The 8,591-nt window shown below is 43.0% G+C and overlaps 1 long non-coding RNA gene across 1 annotated transcript; it reads right to left on the bottom strand.

Moving 5' to 3' along the window:
* Positions 1-8: 8 nt before the first annotated feature.
* On the bottom strand, positions 9-3,861 carry LOC135234760 (uncharacterized). Its single transcript, XR_010324196.1, has 3 exons — positions 2,637-3,861; positions 793-960; positions 9-45 (listed from the first exon to the last, which is right to left on the bottom strand). It is a non-coding gene; the product is annotated as an uncharacterized LOC135234760 (long non-coding RNA).
* Between the last annotated feature and the right edge of the window lie 4,730 nt (positions 3,862-8,591).

The raw sequence follows: 8,591 nt of genomic DNA, 5'->3' as shown, positions 1-8,591 counted from the left end.
TACCTGACTATGCTCTTTGAACTGTTCATTGGAAGATGGCAGCTTCTGTCATAAAACACATTAACTTTTAAGCACTTTAAAACTTATTTAGTCTTTATGTATCAAATACGGGGTTAGACGCTGATTTCCCCCCCCCACTGGTCACCCCGTCCAAAGGTCATTAAATTTGGGGACTCAGATGGAATTTTTGTGGGCTAATTATAAAGTACATGAAAACCACTACTATATATATCCAGCGTTCATTTAGACAAATTAAATTTACACATCTGAATGCCGATTACGGCATTAGCATAAATTCATGTTTCAGGAATACGATATGCAAATGGTTCTGTTTGTAGACATATTAATTTAATCAAAATCTACTTGCGGAATAACACGTTGTCACAGGAATATCTATATTCTATAAGATATCTATATTCTTACATTCTACGGCCAACTCAGCTCTAGTGGCTACATTGCAACATTTCTTGGCCCGGTGACTTTCAGCCATGCTTAATGCGAAATCCCAAAATAATGTTAAGGGTGTCTGTCCACACAGCAGGGACAAGTGCACTGTGCGTAAATTATGGATTTTTGGAACTTTAAACAGGTTGACACAGAGGAGATGCTTAATAATATCAGGCTACACCTGTAACTCAGGAAAACCTGACCTTTTCTGAAATTTAGAAATAAGAGACAACAGCAGACAAGTGATTATTTTACAGAACAGTTCTGGCGTGAAGGACACACACAGACAGGCTTTCTTCTGCCCAGCTGTTCGGTGTCAGTGGGGTGCGAAGCTGAGCCCCCTACCGGCAGCGGGATGGACTGTGAGGAGCTGCTCTTGAAGGAATCCAGACAGGCTGGCAGGCCCAGCGAGTCCTCCAGAAAGGGCGAGTTTGGGACAGAGGGCTCCAGGGCCGTGGAGGTCAGGAGAGGAGGCGAGGCGCTCCGGAGGGGGTGGAGGGGACTCAGGACGGGCTGAGGGGGTAAAGGGGACGGGGGCGTCAGTTATGGTGCTGCTGGGCAGCTCTCTCTGCAGTCCACCAGCAGCAGAAACATCCACCAACTGTTCTGCTTCACATGTGGCTGATCAGCATCCTGGCTACTTTCCCTGACTCTGTAGCGCTGCTTCACTAAACGCAGAGTCGCTGATAGCTGTGCTGATGCCACAGCTTGGGTGCAACGGCACATTTCAGTAACTGCGCATGCTAGCTGGGTGTAACGTCACAGTTCAGTAACACAGTTCTGCATCTGATGCGCATGCTAGCTGGGTGTAACGTCACAGTTCAGTAACACAGTTCTGCATCTGATGCGCATGCTAGCTGGGTGTAACGTCACAGTTCAGTAACACAGTTCTGCATCTGATGCGCATGCTAGCTGGGTGTAACGTCACAGTTCAGTAACACAGTTCTGCATCTGATGCGCATGCTAGCTGGGTGTAACGTCACAGTTCAGTAACACAGTTCTGCATCTGATGCGCATGCTAGCTGGGTGTAACGTCACAGTTCAGTAACACAGTTCTGCATCTGATGCGCATGCTAGCTGGGTGTAACGTCACTGTTCAGTAACACAGTTCTGCATCTGATGTGCATGCTAGCTGGGTGCATGTCACAGTTCAGTAACAGTTCTGCATCTGATGCGCATGCTAGCTGGGTGTAACGTCACAGTTCAGTAACACAGTTCTGCATCTGATGCGCATGCTAGCTGGGTGTAACGTCACAGTTCAGTAACACAGTGTGGTGTGGGGATGGCTGGTTTAAGCAGCCACACCTGCCCTGGGTCAAGCTAATTAGACCTGGCCAATTGGATAATTGGTTAAGAATTAGATAATTGGCCAGGCTAATTGGACCCAGGAACAGGAGTGGCTGCACCTGTGCGTAGTGAGGTAATCACTGCGCACAGGTTAAATCTGCCATCCCCACCCACATCAGGAGCTCTCTGTCATGACAGGGTTTTTACATCTGCTCATTTGGCGTTACCATCTTGCCAAACCCTTGTACAATAAAATCTGGACTGCTTGAACATCATCTCCCTGTGTCTCTGTGCTGGAGGGCCCCAAGGAAAGCCACTTTGGTGGCCTGTGGGAGGCGTGTTTTCCACACACAGTTCTGCATCTGATGCGCATGCTAGCTGGGTGTAATGACATTTTTTGGTGTAATGACATAGTTCTGGGTGTAACGGCACAGATCTGTAACTGATCTGTAACGGAACACACAGCCGCTGAAGGACCAGTAGCCACCCTCGGGACTCTTCTGGTTGGGTTCTTGCATTATCGCGCTGGCGCAACGACACACCGCATTTGCACAGGAAGCAGGGACTGACTTGATTTTATTTAAAAAAAAAATACAAAATATAAAAAAGAGAAACAAAACTGAACTAAAGCAAACCCTGACCAGCATGAGCTGTCCGCCTGAGGGGCGAAGTCGGACCGGCTGGGCGAAGTCGCCGGTGAGCCCCGCTCTCAGGACCGGGTTCCACGCCAGCGCCAGTCATTTATTTTCTTTCTAGTGAAAACCCTGCTGCACACATCGCATTTTTCGTTGCTAACGTTTCTCACACGTCAACGCCGGGATACGTAAGGGTGCCAGTGGGGAACGCGTTTGCGTAGCGCAGATCTGTAACCGCGGGGAAGACAGCAGAAATGAGAGACTCACGGTAGGGACGGCCTGGAGGCGGCTCAGAGACGGGGCGGAGGGAGTCTTCCGCGCGCTGCTGCCTCTCTCCGATCTGTAGAAGGAGGAGGCCTGGATCCCTGTGAAGGCCCCGGCGGCCACCTCCAGGGGAAGGGGGAGCGCATCGGGGGAGCGCAAGGGGGAGATCGGTGATCCCGACACGGCCTCCGATTCCCCTGCAGCTACAAGAAGCACAACAGTCACATCGCAAACACCATCCTACACAACACACTACCTGCACCCACTCCGGCTGCTCTTTAACCTCAGATTACACACTACACGCCTGACTCTCTCAGTTTAGTGCTCTGCGCATAATTAATTAAATAATCAAATTATTAACACCGCACACGTACCGCAAATCATACAATTAAGACATAAATACATATTATTCAATTAAAAAAAAATGTTACTCTGTTAAAAGGAACCAATATTACCATTATAAGGTCCTCCACACCAGGACACAAGGTAATACATTACAAATACATACATGACATTACCATGATTAAAACACAATTAAAATCTCAGCTGAACCTGGTTAAATACATATCTGAAACTGGCTGAAATGTGAACACTCCTGAGAATTTGACATATTATGTTACATAATACCACTTATGAACATAAAATCATGAAAAAATAAACTTGTTCTGAATATTGGGGGACACAAACACTTCATTAAAGATAATCAGTCATCTGCTCGTGTTGTACATTGTCTATGGAAAACCATCGATGCAAAATCTTTAAAAATATGTCTCACTGCGGTTATTTTTGACCTGTTGACACGGCAATATTGTTACCCCTCAACACGTTTAAAAGTAGCTCGGCCAATAGCAACGCAGGAATTGTGAGTAGATTAGCAAATAGCATCAAGGCATGTGTCACCGCTACATTTCCTGAGCGTGCTGATGTGCTCTGTTACATTCATGAGATTGTGATGTGCCTTTACGCTTGGCTTCCCACACACCTGAAACACCTCAACGCGTCAAATTTTAACACGTGTTAAAATTTAACCTGAAATTTTAAGGCGTTGAAAAACTGGCCTGTTGACACAATCATTCTATTTGTGAAAATGACAGGCAGTTTTCCCCTGTTTACATGGCAAACATTTCATCAGGTCAAAATAACTGTGATGCAGGGATTAAAGCAAAAAATATCTTCTGACTGAATTTTTTTTTCAGGCCAATTCATACTCCCCTCCCAGTTGACGGAAATCTGTCGTAGCGATGGAGAACTTTAATCCCTGCAGCGCTGTCCAGTTATTGGAAAATGATGTGCGACGGGGTGGTAATGCTGCCGAGGCGAAGCCAAGGGTCGCTTAACCAGCCCCGGAGTACAGTCGATAATTCATTCACTGACCTTAAGCACAACACTGTTCATTCACTGACTCTCAGCACTAATACTGCAATATACCAAACACTGTTCATTCACTGACCCTCAGCATAACACTGTGACTTGAACAATTTAGGAAACATTGGGTAGCATTGCTTTGGAATACAGCTTGTTCAATTTTGGTGAGGCAAGATAGCCTATATTGTTGGTAGTAGGCTACAGTAACTTGGCGTTATTTTGATATCAATAGCCTTTAATTGGCAGGCCTAGTTTTTGCCAGTTTGAATGAATGAGTTATAGACAGTGCTTTGTATGTGAGTAACGTGGCATTTTTGTACGTTGAAAACGTGTTTGGAGTTTGGGTTACCAGGCAGGTAAGGGGGCGATGTTACTGAGGCTACTTCCTATATTGTCACGTAAGAGTATAAACTACTATTTAAATATAATTTATATTAATATTTAATTTAATTTAGTATTGCTACACAGAATAAGAATATAATCCATGGAGGTGAACATTTTCTGAAAGCACTGCACGTCTGCTTTATAATGGCATGGGTATGATGCCATTACTAATGAACACACCTCCAATCATATCATAAATCGCTGGTAGAGAGGTTATCAGCGTTTCCTTTAGCATTTTTCCCCATTCCCTCTTGCTTCCCTTTAAGATCTGACTACATTACATGACGTTGCTGGTAATTAAAATTGTAGAAATCCTCCTTTTCCTTTCTAAAATACTAGAAAATGTCATTTCAAAACAACTTGGTTCATTTTTGCACTACAATCATATATTGGAAGTTTTTCAATCTGGTTTTAGACCCTCTCGCAGCACTGAAACAGCCCTGGTCAAAGTACTCAATGACCTACTCCTCGCTTCCGACAATGGCTGCATCTCTGTACTTCTGCTTTTAGACTTAAGTGCAGCATTTGACACAGTTAATCACCTCATCCTTCTGGATAGACTTGAAAATCTTCTAGGCCTCTGTGGACAGACAGTCTCTTGGTTCAGATCATACATATCAGACCAATATCAATTTGTGCATTTTAATAATGATTCCTTTTATCAATACAGGGTTAGATATGGAGTACCACAAGGATCTGTGCTTGGGCCTTTGCTCTTCTCTCTTTATATGCTCCCCCTGAGACAAGTTATTCACAAACATGGCATTCATTTCCACTGCTATGCAGATGACACCCAGCTGTATCTATCAGTTAAACCTGATGAAGTTGTCCAGCTGTCAAAGATCAAAGCCTGTCTTATAGATATAAAGGAATGGATGACCCAGATCTTTCTCTTGCTAAACTCCAATAAGACCGAGATAATGGTAGTGGGGCCCAAGTCCCTGAGATGCAAACTATCTGACTATATGCTTATCATTGATGGAATCGCTATTACTGCAAGTGCTGTAATCAATGATCTTGGTGTTACCTTTGATCCAGATCTTGCATTTGATATACATATTAAAAACATCTCTAGGGTTGCTTTTATCACTTGAGAAATATCTCAAATATTCTGAAAATACTGTCCTTACATGATGCAGAAAAGCTAGTTCATGCTTTTGTTACTTCAAGATGAGATTACTGCAATGCTCTTTTGTCTGGATGTGCAAATTCCTCTCTGAAAGGGCTCCAGCTAATTAAAAATGCAGCAGCTCGTATTCTCACTAGAACAAGGAGACTCAAGCACATCAGCCCAGTGTTAGCATCGCTTCACTGGTTGCCAGTTAAATTCTGAATAGACTAAGATACTACTTCTTACCTTTAAAGCCTTACATGGGCTTGCCCCTTTGTACTTAAATGATTTACTTCTTCCTTATATTCCCTCATGAACACTCCATCCGCAGGGTGCAGGCCTCCTTGTTATTCCTAGAATAGCTAAAAGTACCATAGGTGGTAGAGCCTTCTCCTATCGTGCTCCCCTCCTGTGCAACAAGTTGCCTGCCCATGTTCGGGGCGCAGACACTATCACCTTATTTAAAGCTAGGCTCAAAACTTATCTTTTTAGGGTGTCCTATATTTGAGGGGCAGGAGTGGGTGGCGGGCATAGCTATAGAGTCTCTGGTGGACTGAGCGGTTAGTGTTGTCACTGGATCATCATTGTTAGTGCTGTGTTAAGCTGAACCGGTCATGGTCTGGCGATGACTGTCTCATGGCTGCGCTGGCCCCTGCCTCTCTTTCCCTTAGCTATGCTGCTATAGCCTTATTCTACTGGGGTTTTCCTTATTGCACGCAGGCACCTCTGCTTGCTAATCTACCTTTTGAACCCCCTAACAATGTTTTTTTTCTTATAATTTTCCTTGGCTCTGGGCACCTGCCCGGAGCTCTAGCCCAAGTTTGCTTAGCACCCCCACCCACCTGGCCCAGAGCTCCAGCCCTAGACCAGCTAAACCAGCTGGGCATCCCCGCCTCCTGCCAATATTGACTTTCCATAACAAACCGGTGACTGCCCGCGGCAGATGGGTTCTGCCTCTGAGTCCGGTTCTGCTCAAGGTTTCTTCCTGTTATCAGTCAGGGAGTTTTTCCTTGCCACTGTTGCCCTAGGCTTACTCATTGGGGGCCGGTTCTCTGTAAAGCTGCTTTGTGACAAAGCTCCTTTGTTAAAAGCGCTATACAAATAAAAATTGATTGATTGATTGATAGAAATCTACACTAAGTAGAGAAGAGAAGGCTGCATTTCCTGACGGGCCAACCTGACAAATATTCTGCTTGGTGTGGGGTTAATGACAGTGGCCAGGTGAGTAGGCTACTTGTACTTTATCTTGCTCAGTTTTTGGTTGAAAATAAAATGTATAAGTGCGCTGGCCTTAATATTTTGTTGACACACTTTCACTGGATTTTGGAAATCGCTTTTAATTCAGCGGAATCATCTTTGTTTTTTTTATAATGTAACTCCATTTATTTATTGAGCTTAAAAAAAACATGTATAGACAACCAATTACACCTTCTTCAGATCAAAAAAACCCTCAACAACGTTACCAGGAAATGTAAATACGCATTTTCACTCATTTACTGTTTCTCGGCGAAGTTCTTCTTTAAGCAGCAGGACTGTCAAAGTGAAAACTAAGGTCGGTTAACGTTCACTTTTAGCTTTCAGTTTTCCAGCTGATGGTATAACTTTGTATCTTTTTTAATGAAGTGCCTCTTGTTTCAAGATATCCATAACTTTGTAGATCTTAAAAGGACTTTAGACTAGTCATAACTCAAATTCGAGATATCTCCACTTTAGTTTTGACTAGTCATAACTCCAGTTCAAGATATCTACAATTGTATTTTGACTAGTAATATCTTAGTTTCAGACATCAAAAAAGATCATTTAGATGTCTTCAATAACAAGGAATTAAAAATACCTTTAATTGGAATAATAACTAGTCGGAACTAAAGTGAAGATGTCTCGAATCTGAGTTACGACTTGTCATAATTTAAATGGAAACGTTTTAGTCAAAACTGAATTGTAGATATTTTAAATTGCAGTTCTATTGAACTTAATGGCGAAATCTTACTAGTCAAAATGTAATTAGAGATATCTTAAATTAGCGTTTTGATTAGTTAAAATGTGATTAGAGATATGGGGGGGGGGGGGGAGGGGGCGAGAGACATTAAACGTTAAGCGTGCTTGCCACGTAGAAACACAGAACAAAACTGGCCTCTGGGCTCACTTTAACAGGTAATTTAACGAGGAAATATACCAAATCGGAGTAGATATAGCAATTAAATCGTTTCAAACGTGCACTGATAGTTCCGTGATGTTGTGTTTTTAGTTTAGAAATCAATTTTTATGCAAACTTGACTGTTTTCGGATTCCGGAGGGTGGCACACCGCAATCCTGAGGGTGTGGCACCCTCGGGAATCATAATCAGCTCGAATGGTATTTTGTTGCCAGTGTACATGTTTTCTGGTGGCTATGTCACCGGGAAAACTCGTTTGACCATCAATATTTGTACATAGCCTATATTTTTTCTACGAGACCGTAGGGTAAGCTATAAAGGATTTTTCTTTTTCAAATGGGTGCTTTTCTTTATTAGGGAGAAAATGGGGACATGAGCCTGGTCGATCCCAGTCCCCAGCTGCAATGGAATTTTGAAGCCATCAGGGCCGCTGCTTGAAACTGAGACATTTTAGCACGTGTTGCGTTTTGAGAGCACTTTTCATAAAATGACGCATTCCATAACAATACATACCAGTAAATGCGTACAGTATATTCGTCTTACTGTACGAATACCAAATAAAATTGGTTCATGTTGAGTAAAAACAGATAACCCTACATTAAAAGTCGCACAGGTGATGATGCGTTTCCCTCCAACGACAGTGATTACATGCGGAGCGAATTAGCGGCTAATTTTTTAAATCGTATTATAGGAAACATTTATATTCTGGCAAATTAGCGATATATATGTTATTTGACTATACTGTTGCATTCATGACATTATGCATGAAGAATAAACTGCCAAAATATGTTTTCTGAAAGATCGCAAAACAGGTTTGACCGCCCTACTATTAGTCGGTAGGAGATATCTCACATAGGCTACATACAGAACAATAAAGGAACAACAAAGTCAGCTCTTTCAGGTGAGAAATGGTGAGGCTGTATGTTTCTGCATGTTTAATAACATA

Source organism: Anguilla rostrata, chromosome 11 (genome assembly GCF_018555375.3).
Source record: "Anguilla rostrata isolate EN2019 chromosome 11, ASM1855537v3, whole genome shotgun sequence".
Lineage (NCBI taxonomy): Eukaryota > Metazoa > Chordata > Actinopteri > Anguilliformes > Anguillidae > Anguilla > Anguilla rostrata.
The sequence above is the reverse complement of the archived record's forward strand: the minus strand, read 5'-3'. Positions and strand labels throughout refer to the sequence as shown.